Source organism: Aythya marila (genome assembly GCF_965140915.1).
Source record: "Aythya marila genome assembly, contig: HAP1_HAP1_SCAFFOLD_282, whole genome shotgun sequence".
Taxonomy (NCBI): domain Eukaryota; kingdom Metazoa; phylum Chordata; class Aves; order Anseriformes; family Anatidae; genus Aythya; species Aythya marila.
In genome coordinates, this window is record NW_028136691.1 from 100,357 (window position 1) to 114,721 (window position 14,365).

Consider the following 14,365-nt stretch of genomic DNA (forward strand, 5'->3'; position numbering starts at 1 on the left):
CACTTGGCCTTGTTGAACCTCACACGGTTCACTCATAAAACAACTTTATAAAATGTTATGACCTACACACTCCCTATCGCCCACCTCAAAATGTTGGAATGAATGAATCAGACATTAAAAGAGAAAAATAGCAAAATTACGTATCCATACAGGATTAAGGTGGCCAGAAGCCCTGAACTTAGCCCTATGGAATGTCTGGAATGCCCAAGGCAAACCCAAGGGCTAACACCAGCCAAATTCTCTTTGTTAGACATTTGGCTATGCCAGGAACTTCTATCCCAGCTAAGCCCAGCCTGTTGGACAGAGATGAATGAGTAACCCAATACATAATGTAGTTGCCAAAGCTGAAAACAGTCATAAATATGCACAATGGTATCAGCTGGTACCACCCAGATTATAGGTGCATGACATACAGCCAGGGAATGATGTAGTAATTAAAATATTTTCATAGAAAACCAAGCTAGACCCAAAATGGGAAGGACTGTATACGGTCAATGATTTACACGAATTATTAGAGCATATATGAGATAATGGACAGAAAATCTTTATCACCGTCCATCATGATACAAAGGAAATACACCATGTTCTGGAGAGGGTTAAGAAAGATGGTGGATACCACTGGTAGGAAGAACTGTTGGGATGGTCTTCCACTACTACTGGGGTTTGAAATCTTATGTTACATCCAATCCTGGTATTGATTATAATATTCTTCGTGTGCTTGCTTCTTATTATCTTCTGTGCACGTGTGTGGAGATTATACATAAACACACAGAGGTGGAGTGAACGTTTGAAATGTATGTATTGTAGAATGCAGGGATGCTCATAAAAACAAAGGGAGGACACTATAAGAGAAACAAGGTGCTGGTATGTAAGGAATTTGAGTCTAGAGGAGGGCTACAAAGATGATCAGTGGGTTGGAGCACCTCTCCTATGAAGAAAGGGTGAGAGAGCTGGCCATGTGCAGCCTGGAGAAGGCTCCAGGGAGACCTCATTGCGGACTTTCAGTACTTAAAGGTGTCTTATAAAAGAGAAAGATTCTTTACTCAAGTAGATAATGATAGGACAAGAGGGAATGGTCTTAAATGTTGCAGGAAGAATGGCCGAAAACACGACAGACAGGATCATGCTCTCCCTTTATTGCCTGAATAGCCTGACTTTTATAATAAACTTAACAGGGGTGGATAGTGTCTCACACAAGATTATTGGTCAAAAGCACTCAGACAAACAACTGCACGAAAACAACCCCACCTGCAAGAAAACAGCCCCCTTGTGATTAGCAGTCATGTAGATCCCGTCCTTGAAGCCAGCTGCTGGCACCAATATTTTTCTAAATTCCTCAGTTGGGTGATGTGGGAACACTGTCATGGGAACTTCTCATAGTCGTCCTGGTAGCTTGGTTTGCTCAGCTGCAGCAAGCCATGGCATCTTTGCTGCTTCAAAAATCCCTCAACAATTAAACATAGAGAGAACATATTTGGATTAGACATTAGGAGGAAATTCTTCACTGTAAGGGTGGCGAGGCACTGGAACAGGTTGCCCACAGCAGCTGTGGATGCCCCATCCCTGGAGGTGTTCAAGGCTAGGCTGGATGGGGCCTTGGCCAACCTGATCCAGTGGGTGGCATCCCTGCCTATGGCAGGGGGGTTGGAGTTGGATGAGGTCCCTTCCAACCTGAGCCATTCTATGATTCTATGAATTCAGGTGGCTGTTGTTTCACTTTAGTAAACTTAGTGAAGCCTTATGCCACGGCATGAGCTCTGCATCACCTGGTATATAGTGCAGACTGAGCACCAGTGAGTGACATTGTGTGGGGGCCTGGGTGGCACTGATGGGAAAGGGGGAGACGTGCTGACCAGAGCCTGCAAGATAACAGGAGCCACTTTGCCTTGGGAGGTAACAGAAGCCATCCCGTCCTGCAACAAAGAACCACCAACCTGAAGGAACAAAACATATATATATTGAGAACTGAGTATAGCGGACAAAATTAAGGTTGTACGGGTATAAGAAGACAGGGAAAGTGTTGGGTGGGGTCCCTCCTTGGAGGCACCTGGCTTGAGCTGATATTTGTGTCCCATTACATTCTCACTGCTTTAACTAAGAGTTGACTCTTTGGGTGAATCTCAGACGGCTGGGGAGACCCATTCTGCTAGGTGGAAACAACAGGATTCCTTCACAGTGGTGTCATTCTGCAGCCAGATGGTGTTGCTGGTGCCTCCTCCCCCTGCAGGAAGGCAAAGCACCAGCCCTGCTCGGACACACTTGAGGAACCAGGCACACTCTTGCTGTGAGTCCTGAATGGGTTTTGCTCTTTCTGTTCTGCTCTTCCCCAGCTGGCTCCGTCCACCTCTAAAACTTTGCCCAGATGGCTGGCAGGGCTTGATGGCTGCAACAGAGGGACAACGTTGCTCTCACCTGCTGGCTCAGGCCCCTCCTGCCCTAGGCCTGCCCCACTCCTCACACCCATGGTTCCTTTGGTTCCCACATCCCTCAGGTTAGAAGCCCTAAGCATTCACTTGGAGTTGTAGAGAGGTACCTGGAGCCAGGGGTAAGACAGGGAGATGCCCAGGCCAGGAGAAATTGTAGGATGCATGCAGCCCCTGAGCTGTGCCAGGGACAGGGTCCTTGGCCCAATGCTGTCTTGCTGCCACTGCACCAGGACATGGCAGGAGCTGTGCACACTTACTGTTGCAGTGAGGTCTTCACTGGTGTATGCTTTGGCTCCTTTCCCCACACCTCCCTCCTCTCCTGGAGCTCTCTGTCATACTCTCTTCTTATGGCGTAGGATGGAGGAGGGGACCAGTAGGATTTCTGGAGAGAGAGCGAGGCTTATCAAGCAGCGGGCAAATGAGTGTGCCCAGAAGCACCAGCCCAGTGGGGGACTGCATCAGGGACACTGCAGATGTGCCAGGGGATTTTGGAGAATCATCGCTGCAAGTCCCCATGGAGGTGCCAAGGTCTGAGCAGGGGCTCGCTGCGCTTCCCAAGTGGCACAGCTGGGGACCTCATTTTCTTTTTTATAAACTTCTTACCGGGTAATCGTATTCTCTGTTTTCCTTTTTGGCTATTTTAGCAACCTCCAGCTTCCATGCAGCACGTGCACTCTGTTATGCAATAAGAAAAAAAAAAAAAAAAAAAAAAAGGAATGTATTTTGGCTTGAGGGGCCAGCAAAGGAACGATCCCTGCACAGCACAGCACAGGAGGCACCTGGGGATTGTGCAGCCTTTCTCCAGACACAGCCTAGTCTGCTCCTCCAAGCACAAGAGCATTGAAGGCTTTGTCTTTCAAGCAATGAAGCCAAAGAAACAAACTTGTTTCTTTTTATGTCAGGGTGGCTGGTGAAGTCCAGAGGTTTTGGTTACAAATCAGACTTAAAAACCTCATCGTACTAGGAGGGGCAAACCAGAACATCACGCCTGTAGCAGAACAGGCGAGCACGAAGAGCTGCCCTGTGCCCAGCTCTCCCCTGCAGGCAGCCACCTGGGGCTGGGATAGCCCTTGCCTGGGAGAGCTGCTGCTCCAATGCCAGGGCTGGCAGCCTTGGTGGAGCTTCCCCATGTTCAAGGTAGGAAGGAGAGGGCTGGGTTTGTCTGCTAGTTGACAAATTGTCCACTGAGTCTGGTATTGAGCAATTCTCTCTCCTGGACAGGAGCAGAGGAGACTCAGAGACAGCAGTGAGTTGCCTCCCGGGTTTTGGGGAAACAACTCAGCAGCCCTGCGAGGGGACAGAAATGCCAGTCCTCTGCGTGGCTGAGGTCACTGCCAGTACCTGGGCACGCAGCGCTGCCATCCTGGCCTGCCAGGCCTGCAGTTCTGCCCACTCAGCCCTTTCTTGCTCTTCCTTCTGCTTCAGCAGGGCTGCTCGCAGACTTTGTTCCTCTTGCTGCATGCACAGGTAGCAGACCTCCTGGGGGGCCACAGACACACACAACAGACAGAGTTAATCTCAGGACTTGGGGGGCTCCTGTGCCTCGTACTGAGCATCTGGCTCCTAATGCCATTAGCGAAAAATCCCCTGCTCTGAACAAGGCACAACAGGGAGTGTCTTCTTCCTTTCTGTGCACACCTAACTGTTCCCCTTTGGTCCCAAGACCTTCTAGCAAGACAAAACTTCACTCAGTGCAACTTGTACCCACTGCCCCTTGTCTTCTCCATGTGAAAGGAGAGCTTCTGTTGGCTTTGTAGCCACCTTTTAAATACTGGAATACTGTGATGAGGTCCCCCCAAGCCTTCACTTCTCCACGGTGAAATGGAGTTGGACTTGATGATCCTTATGGGTCCCTTCCAACTCGGGATATTCTATTATTCTATGAAAAGACCCAGGTTCCTGAATCAAAGACCCAAGTTCCTCAGTCTCTCCCCACACGGCCGATTCTCCAGCCCATTGATCATCTCTGTGACCCTCCTTTGGACTCTCTCCAGTCTTTTGGGCATGACCATCAGTGCTTCTCCACTCCTCAATGCAATGCAGAACTGACATGGGGCAAGATCACGTACCTGTCCTACTCTCTTATGGCCTTTGCAGGCAGGGATTTCAGTTTTCCTCCTGACGTGGTGCGTCATTTTGTTCATGCCCTCCTTTGAATAGTCCTTCTCAATGGCTGGTAGCACACTAAAAATACAAAGTGGGTAGTGTTGGGACTCCACCAAATACACTTGCATCTACTTTGCGAGCCCGTGCCTCTGCAGTAGAAGGTGGTTGTTCAGTAGAGCTGTAAAGCCAACGATTTGTGTTCTCAAAGACAGAGAAAGAGGTGCTCAGGACTAAGCCCTCCATGAGTGGGACAAAGAGAAAGACAGCATCATCTGAGATGATGGTCTTGTGCAAAGGCCCCAGCTGACAGTGACTTGAAAGACATCACACTGCTTGAGCACTTGAAAGTGGTCACGCTGCTGTGCTTAGGGTTGCAGGGACAGTGTGAACGGAGACAGGGACATAGGGAGAAAAGCAGAACTGCCAGTTATCTCCTGCAGGAAAACTTCCATGCCCTTTGCCCAGCAGTGTAGCTGACACAAACATCTCCCTGCCACCATGACTAGGGCACACCAGTGCCCGCTGTATTTCTCCATCTCTCTCACCTCTCAGGGGGCTTGTCTCCTGCAGCTTGCTCTCCCTGTCCGTCCTCTAGTTTCAGCATAGGAAGCGTCACCGGGGAAAGCCTCCTTCGGGGCAGCAGGGGCTTCTTGGGAAGATGCCCTTGAAGCAAGACGTGAGAAAGGCCTTCAGACCTCCAGGCCAAAGCCACGTCCTTGGGGCAGCTCAGACCCGAGGTGCATGCCGAGCTGCTGGATACCACTGGGATGCTTTCTGTGGCAGCAACCCTAATGGTCCTGGAGTCACATTTTGTTGTGGGGTGGAGGCCCATGAGAACCCTTTATCTCATCCAACTCTGCAGGTCCAGTGAGCAACTCTGACCCCTGGGTTTTCTTTGTCCAGTATTCTTTTCCCTAGGGTATCTCCTGAGGAGCAGGGCCTGCCAGGGAATGCTGGAGACCTCACAGAGACTTGGTTGGGCAGATGGCATTAGGGAAGGGGAAGAAAATTCCACCTGCCTAATACTATCCGCCTCAACCCTCCCTCAAGGCAGAAGGTATTTGCAGTGAGGACAGACAGCCCGCCTTCCTTCCTCCCCCCCAGCACAAGCCCACCCCTCACACAGAGCTTGGCGAGTCACACTAGGGCACAGGGTGCAGCGGGGACGTCCCTCAGCAGAGCAACTGCAGCATGGGGCATGGTGCTGGACCAGGGTCCCCCTCCATAGTGAGCCCTGAAGATGGACCCTCTGAGGCAAACCCAGCCATGTGAGAGACATTTTGCTGTCCCAGCAACCACACACAGCCCTGGCTGCCTCTGCCCACACTAAGGCATGAGGGAAACCCACAAGCCTGTGCTGGGCCCATCTGCTACCTCTCCATCTTTCTCACCCTCCTTATCTATGCCTTCTTTTCCACGGGGGCGTTGGAGCAGCCCTGGAGTGGCAGATGGTGCTTGGCAGAGCTCAGACCTGGGAACAAGACAGGCACAAAGCTGAAGCTGATGTGATGCGGGGGTCTCACCGAGCCACGCTGTGCTGGGCCCTCCAGCAGGAAACGCACACACATCCAAAGAGCCCTCCCAAGTTAATGGAGGTGATGTGGCCGACACAAACATCTCCCTGCCACCACGACCAGGGCACACTAGTGCCCTCTGTGTCTCTCCATCTCTCTCACCTCTCAGGGGGCTTGTCTCCTGCAGCTTGCTCTCCCCGTCTGTCCTCTGGTTTCAGCATAGGAAGCATCATGGGGGAAAGCCTCCTTCGGGACAGCAGGGGCTTACTGGGAAGATGTACTTGAAGCAAGAGAAGAGAAAGGCCTTCAGACCTCCAGGCCAAAGCCACGTCTTTGGGGCAGCTCAGACCAGAGGCGCCTGTGGAACTGCTGGGTACTGGTGGGAAGCTTTCTGTGGCAGTGACCCTGATGGAGTCACATTTCCTAGGAGGCTCTCAGTCCTGTGACAGTGCTCAAGTGAAAGAGCACTCGGCAAGATCTGCTCGGGAATGGGGTGGTGTGGGGAAGTGTCCTGCAGAGGAGCTGCAACTTGGGGCAGTGGGCATGCTTTGGGTAGTCTGGGCTTGCGTTACCTTCACTCACTCTCTCCTTAGCCAGGTCTTCTGCCAAGACTTCCTGTTTTTCAGCCTCAAACTGTGTCTTCAGGCTGGCTAACAGTGCGCTAAACTCATTGCTGGATGGACAGAAGGTGAGAAGGAATTAGGCTGACCCCCGTGTCTCACAAAACACTGCTGTATACCTGCAGTCTGGCTGGCAAACACCAGCCCTTCTGAGATGTGCTAATAGCCTTTCAGAGCTAATATAGATGGCATGTCCAAGAGAAATCTCCCGCTCCCATGACTACCAGACCATCCCATTGCCCTTATCTGCTTTCCCAAGAGCCTCACTTGTCCACAGTCTTCCTTGTACTGTCCTGTTGCCCTTTCTTGTCCTTCGCCGCTTTCAGGCTGCTCAGTGGACGTTTCTTTTGGTGGCGGAGATGCTTAGCCTGAGGGCTGCCTGCCCCTGGGAAAGAAGACACCTCTTCAGAACAGCGTCTTTGTGACCACATGGACAAGAGGAGGTGCAGACCTGCTCAGTCCTTACTCGGACAGTCCTTACTTTCTTTCTTACTGTCTCGCTCAGTGGAGGAAAGCTCTCCAGCTTTTCTGCCAGGGGGTAGCTTGATCTTAAACCTAGAAAGAAGAAGACATGAGCAGCTGAACTACCCTTGAGAGGCCTCTCAGGTATAAGCCAGGAGAGAAGACACTTGAGAAGCTTTTTCAAATGCTTTTTGCCACTGCCCCACCAAGAAAGGGAACAAGGAGACGGATCTCGATGGGAAAGGATGCCTGAATTGCTCTTCAGGTCCAGTCCATGCTGGGAGTGCAGAGCACAATCCCTGCTCCAAACTAAAGCAGGAGAGGACAGCCAGAGCCCAGAAGCAGAAAGCACACGTGGAGGAAGCTGTCCGTCCTTCCATCATGGAGGGATTCCTGGCTACCCACAGGAGCAGGCAGCTCTGGTGAAAGCCCTACCAAGGAGGAGCTGAGGAGCCAAGGGCTTCACAAGAGCATGTACTCACGTTGGAAGCACGCGGATCCCACCAGGACGCACGTGGCAAGGATCAGGTTCTTTGCCTGACAGCACGCAAATCTTTGTCCGTGGGTTCTGCCGAAAGGACAGAGATGTGGCAGATGAGGCCCCAGAAAGGATCCCATTGCCCACAAAGGCAGCACACCTTGCCACTGCTCAGTGTAGCTCCCTCAAGGAAGCTCTCCCCCCGCTCCCTTTTCACCAGCAGCACAACAGAACTCGCCCTACTCTTGTGCTCTGTCCCCAAGCTGCTGGGAGTGGGATCCCAGGCTAGGGAGGTGTCTGGCTTGAGCCTCAGAAAGAGCTCTGGAAAAAAAACGTTAAACTTACGGAGAGCAGACATTCTAAGACAGTTCCAGTCCCATCAATGGCGAGGAGAAACTCTGGGTGGTATCTCATCGTGAGGATCTTGTTTCGGCTCATCAGAGAACCGATGCCCTTGAAAACAAGGTCGTAATCCTCCCCCAGTCCGGCACCCCAGGTGAAGAGTACCACGATGTCGTTCACACACTCCTTCACCAGCTTCTCGGGAATGGACGTCTTTTGTGACAATTCAGAATAGTCCAGGGGGACAACTTTGAGGTCATCTAGAAAACAGCAAAAGAGGAACAGCGTCAGGTGGGCAGTGGCTCATCAGCCTGACAGCGCTGCAAGGCTTATCAAAGGCTTTGTGCCCTTGGCATACCGGGGATGTCGCTGCTGGTATAGCTGAGCCCCTGAGCCTGTGCGACCCTCTCTGACAGGTGAAACCTGGGCATAACTATGCTGCTGTGCTTCTGCAGTATGTAGAAAACGCCAAGCACATCTACAGCCACACCCTGTGGAGAGCAGAGAACAGAAGTGCTTTTAGAAGAACAAATGTACTCGTTGGAGTGAGACACTGGCATTCTGTGCTTCCTCCGCTCTGGAGGTGCAAGGAGGTGGGATGGGGCTCTTTAGAAAGAGTTGGAGAAGAGCTGCTCAGGAGAAGACATTGTTTTCTCCTATCTCCTCTTCCCCTTTATAGCACAGAAGGAGAGTAAAAGCCAAAAAAGCATCCTGGAGCGCTGTAAGGCCTGAGGGGTGCTGAGCAATTGAGTGATCCCTGAGAAGAGTCCCAGGCTTTCTGCTGGGCCGCCTCTGCCTTCCAACTGTGAGAGCAGGAAGGTGCCAGGAAGGCTTGAAGCCTCTCTTCTAACAGATCCAAATTTCCTTCTTGGCATCGGATGTCACAGGAGCAGTGCTGCCCCACCTCCATGCCCTTCAGGAGCATTTCAGAGAAGTGGGTGGATGGCTGCACTTGATGGCAGCGGGGCTGCCAGGACTGCAAAAAGCATCCACGTGCCAAGAGGAACAGCTCACCTTTTTCAGTGCAAACTGCTGGAGCATGTACTGGCACACACCGTCCCAAATTCTTATGACATCTGAAAAGCAAGGGAGAGACACGTCAGGCTCTGGGCCAGCAAGCCCACCTCCATTCAGCTCCTGCCCAAGCACGGAGCTGGAGTGCACAGCGGTTGGTAGAGGTGTCAGCAGGAGCAAATGCACATAGGGGCTGCAGGGCTGAACTCTTGGCTGCCTTCAGGCTCTCAGCCTCAGGGTAAGCCTGAGAGAGGGCTGGGCTCAGCCAGGGGCTGCAGAAGGGATCTGGGCACTGGCATCCCACCAGCTGGCGTCTGCAAGGGGAAGTGGCCCCCCAGCTCCAGGCCCCTTCTGCCCATCTGGAAAGACCAGAAGAGCCAGCGGGGAACAGCCAGAGGCTGTGGCTGGTTGCAAGGAAAGCCCAGATTGCCAACACATGTGTTTCAGGCAGTTTCTAGAAATGCAGGGAGGTCAGACAGCCTTCAACAGGATCCCCTGCCCTTCCTTTCTCTGCCCTTCTCTCCCTTTCCCTTCCAATGCTGATCTCCAGAGCTGACCCTCTCCCTGGGGAAGTGTCACCACAGATTTCCTGCCACTGTCACCCTTCGGCCATACGGGACAACCGCTTGGGGCCTCCTGCACTCCTCCCCAGCCCTCCCCGCAGCTGCAGTGTTGGGGACTGATATCACCCAATAACACTGGTGGCACAGCTCCTGAAGGCCTTACCATCCAGGCTGAGCACCTGCAGCGCGGGGAGCTTGACAAAGGGAAATTGCATCCTTGTGGTGGGGATTCCCAACAGGAAACTCCTTCTCCACTCTCCTCCTCCTCTGCACTTCTGCGCAGCGGGGACAGCGCATGTGGCAATATGGCAGCTGTCACTGTGACATAAGGGGTCCCACTCCAACCTCAAGCGTGACATCACTGCGAGGCTGTCACAGACACCCTCCCAGTGAAGAACCTTTTCCTGATCTCCAGCGTCAACCTCTCCTGTCGCAGCTTGAAGCCATTCCCTCAGGTCCTATCGCTGGTCACCAGAAAGAAGAGACCAGCGCCTGCCTCCCTGCTCCCCTTGCGAGGAAGTTGTAGACCTCACTGAGGTCTTCCCTCAGTCTCCTCCAGGCTGAACTGTCGAACTGACTTCAGCTGCTCCTCATATGCATACCCCTGGAGACCCTTTCCCATCTTTGTTGCCCTCCTTTGGACACTCTAACAGCTTTATATCTTTCTTTGGCACCCAGAACTGCACACAGTACTCGATGTGCGGCCGCACGAGCGGAGTAGAGTGGGACAGTCACTTCACCAACTAGCAATGTCTTTCTTGATACACCCCAGGACACAGTTGGCCCACCTGGCCACCCGGGCACACTGCTGGCTTATGCTCAGCTTGCTATCAATCAAAATCCCCAGATCCCTCTCTGTGGGGCTGCTTTCCAGCATCTCATCCCCCAGTCTGTATGTACAGCCAGGGTTGCCCCTTCCCAGGTGCTTGCTCTTGTTAAACTTCACACTGTTGGTGATTGCCCAGCTCTCTAATTTGTCCAGATCTTTCTGCAAGGCCTCACCACCCTCGATGGAGTCAACAGCTCCACCCAATTTTGTATCATCCATGAATTTACTCAAAAATCCTTCAAGTCCTACATCCAAATCATTTATGCAAACACTGAAGAAGATTGGTGCTAAAATGGAGCCCAGGGGAGCCCCACCAGTGACAGGTCACCAGCCTGATTTAACCCTATTTACAAGAACCCTCTGGGCCTGACCCGCCAGTCAATTGTTTACCCAACATATTATGCTTTTATTCAGCTGTATTCTGGTCATTTTGTCCAGAAGGATACTGTGAGAGATAGTATTGAAAGCTTTAGTGAAATCCAGAAAGATTACACCGACTGACTTCCTTTGGTCAACTAGTTGGGTGATCTCGTTGTAGAAGGAAATTAAGTTGGTTAGACATGACCTTCCCCTAGTGAACCTGTATTGGCTCTGACCAATGACTGCATTGTCCTTTGGGTGTTTTTCAGTAAATCCCAGAATAATCTCCATAATTTTGCCAGGCACTGAAGTGAGACTGACAGGCCTGTAATTGCCAGCATCTTCTTTCTTGCCCTTCTTGAAAATTGGGACCACATTTGCCAGCTTCCAGTCAACTGGGACCTCTCTGGATTCCCAAGGGGAAACACTAGGGCCCTGTGGCACCAACCTCCAAGGACTATCGAAAAGTCTCAACAGCAAACAGACAGGACTTTGGAGAAGGAGGCACCATGGCCTCTGGTGACCCATGGGAGCAAGATATCACCTCGCTCCTCTTCCATGTACATGTATGTACCAGCCAGTGACAGATATGAAGCCTTGGCAGTGGACAAAAATAACGAGCAAGATTTGCAGGGATGAACCGCACAATCAGCATACAACAAAGGCTGCAAAAGGAAGTGGTGAGTGATGGTAGTGGATGACCCTGCTGAGAGGCACTGAGGCACCCATTTTCTCACCTGGGACACAGTCAAGGGAAGTCTGCTGCTGGACAGGAACCGAGATCCTGGGCTGTCACAGAGAGGCTGCTGTGTTAAAAACTGGTTAAAAGCACATACTGCTATCCCCTGCTTCTTTTCTGTGTGGGCACCAATGACATGTTAAAGCAAAACATGGGCAAGATTGAGCAGGACTTCAGAGCACAGAGGGCACAAGAGAGAGGGCCGGTGCCCAATGATCTCCGTCTTGCCAGAGGTGCTGGCAGAAGTCAACACATCATGCAAATCAGTGCCCAGCTTTGTGTCTGGTGCCATCACCAGAGCTTTGGCTTCTATGATCTTGGATCCACCTTTGAGAATCTGGGTCTTTTGGGAGCTGATGAGCTTCACTTGACCAAGGGAGGCAAGAGTCTTCACCAACAAGCTGGCCAGGCTTACAAGGAGAGCTTCAAACTAGATAGAACCAGGGAAGGGGATGGAGTTTTGGGTAACAGAGAAGAGGCGGGGGCTGTTAACATATTAGGATCCAACAGTGAAACTCCTTGGAACTGCTTCAAAGGAATCAGGGTGTGCTCCTTTATTAGAGTGACATGGCTGACAGCCTGACTGAAGAGCCTCTGCAGCAATGCACGTAGCTTGGGTAACAAACATGAGGTGTTGGAAGTCACTGCAGCTAGAAAGCTCAGATGTAATCGCTATTGCTGAAACTTGGTGGGATGAATCACACAACTGGAGCGCTGCAATGCATGGCTATAAAATGTTCAGAAAGGACAGGCAAGGAAGGAGGGGCAGGCAGGTTGTGAAAAAGTGGATTGACTGCACAGAGCTGGCTTTGGAGAGCAGCAGTGGATAGGTTGAGAGCTTGTGGGTAAAAATTAGAGGTCAAGCCAAAAAGGAAACCTCATGGTTGGTGTTTACAACAGGCTGCTTCATAAAGGGGAGCCTGCTGACGAGCGTTCTTACTTTAGCTACAGGAACCATCATGTGTGCAGACACTGCCCTTGCTGGGGGACTTGAAACACCCTGACATCTGCCAGAAAGGCAGCACAGCAAGCTGCAAGCAGCCCAAGAGACTGCTGGAGTGCATGGAGGTTAATTTCTTATTGCAGGCGATAGAGAGCCCAACCAGAGGAGAAGTGTTACTGGACGTGCTGCTTACAAACACGGATGAATTGGAGAGGTCAGGATTGTTGGCAGCCTGGGCTGCAGTGACTCTGCCTGGTGGAATTCACGATCCTGCGAGATAAGGGCCAGGTGTAAAGTCAAGACCCTGACATTTAGGAGAGTGAACTTCCAGCTTAAGGAATTAGCAGTTAGTACCCCCTGGAAAGCTGCCCCCAGGAATAAAGGAGCAGAATAGAGCCGGTTGGTCTTTACGGGCATTTTTCTTAGAGCACAAGAGCATTCAATTCCCACGTGTAAGAAATCAGGCAAGGAAGGCAAGGGAGCAACATGGCTGAATCAGGAACTCCTGGTCAAGTAGCGTGTGAGAAGGAAATGCACAGGAACCGGGGTCTGTATCCTGGGAAGAATACAGGGATGCTGCCTGCACGTGCAGGAATGGGATCACCAATGTTAAGGCAGAGCTGTGAGCTTGCCTTTCACCCTGCCCCCTGCTCCAGGGGTCCTGAACTCCACCCTCTCATGGTGGAGCCACCAGAAGGTGGAGTCCACGTTCCCCACAATTCCCTTCACATCCTCCACAATTCCCTTCAGATCCTCCACAATTCCCTCCACATTCCCCACAAGCCCCCAGCTTGTTGCTGAGCACGAGGCCCAGCAGAGCTCCTCTCCTCGTTGGCTCCCTGTCCCTTGCAGCAGGCAGTGACCGCAGTGCTCCAGGAACCTGGAGAGCTGGTGTCCTGCTCTGCTGTCCCTCCAACAGACCCCAGGGTGGTTGAAGTCCCTCACAAGGACCAGGCTGGCATACGTGGGGTTGCACCTACCTGTCTGTAGAGGGCTTCATCTGCTTGTTCTTGTTGGGTGGCCCGTAGCAGACTCCCACTACAATGTCACCTAGCCCTGTCCTCCCTTTAATTTTAAGCCACCAACTCTCAGCCAGCTCCTTGTCCATCCTCAGGCAGAGCTCTGTGTGCTCTCGCAGCTCTCACACAGAGGGCAGCAACCCCTCCTCATCTTCCCAGCCTGTTCCCAAACAGCCTGTGTCCTTCCATTGCAATACTCCAGTATGGGAGCAATCCTGCCATTTCCTAGTACAATTTTGGCCCTGAAACTGTACGCACATCTCTAAGTCATCACATTCATTCCTCATACTACATGCATCAACATACAGGCACCTCAGGGACACACCCCAGCATGTTGGGTTCCTAGAAAGGGTTTTGGGGATTTCTCCACAATGGTGCCTTGTAGGCATTTCCTTGCTAACCTGCAGTGCTGCAGGACTCCCTGTCTCCCCAAGAGGGAGTCACTCATTACAACTCGCTGTTTCTTCCTGGTGGCCTTGCATGGTAAACCACACACGTGGTTTATGGTTGGATTCCTTGCTTGGAGGCATGTCTGCCTCCTCTTAATGTTGAGGGCGGCAAACCTACTTTGTAGCTGTAAGTCTTTACATGGGGCAGGAGCCTTCCTCTGGTGCCAGAAGTCACCAGCTTAAGTCACAGTCACCAGATTAGAGGCTGTGATGTGGGCTGCAACATGGGACTTGCCTGGAGCTTGGTAAAGCCTGTCCAAGGCCCTGGAGCACTCTGGAGGCAAGCATGACCCTGCTTGGAACAAAACAAGTGACAGAATGGCACGTAGGCCATACTGGCATCGTGCCCTCAAATTCCATTGTGAATCTGTGATGCCTTCAACAGAGCATTATACACCAACAGTTAAAAAAAAACAACAACAACGAAACAAAAAAAAAATTAAAAAAAAAAAAATGAAAAAGCAAACAGGAAGCACATTTTGTAGAGAAAAGAATGCTCAG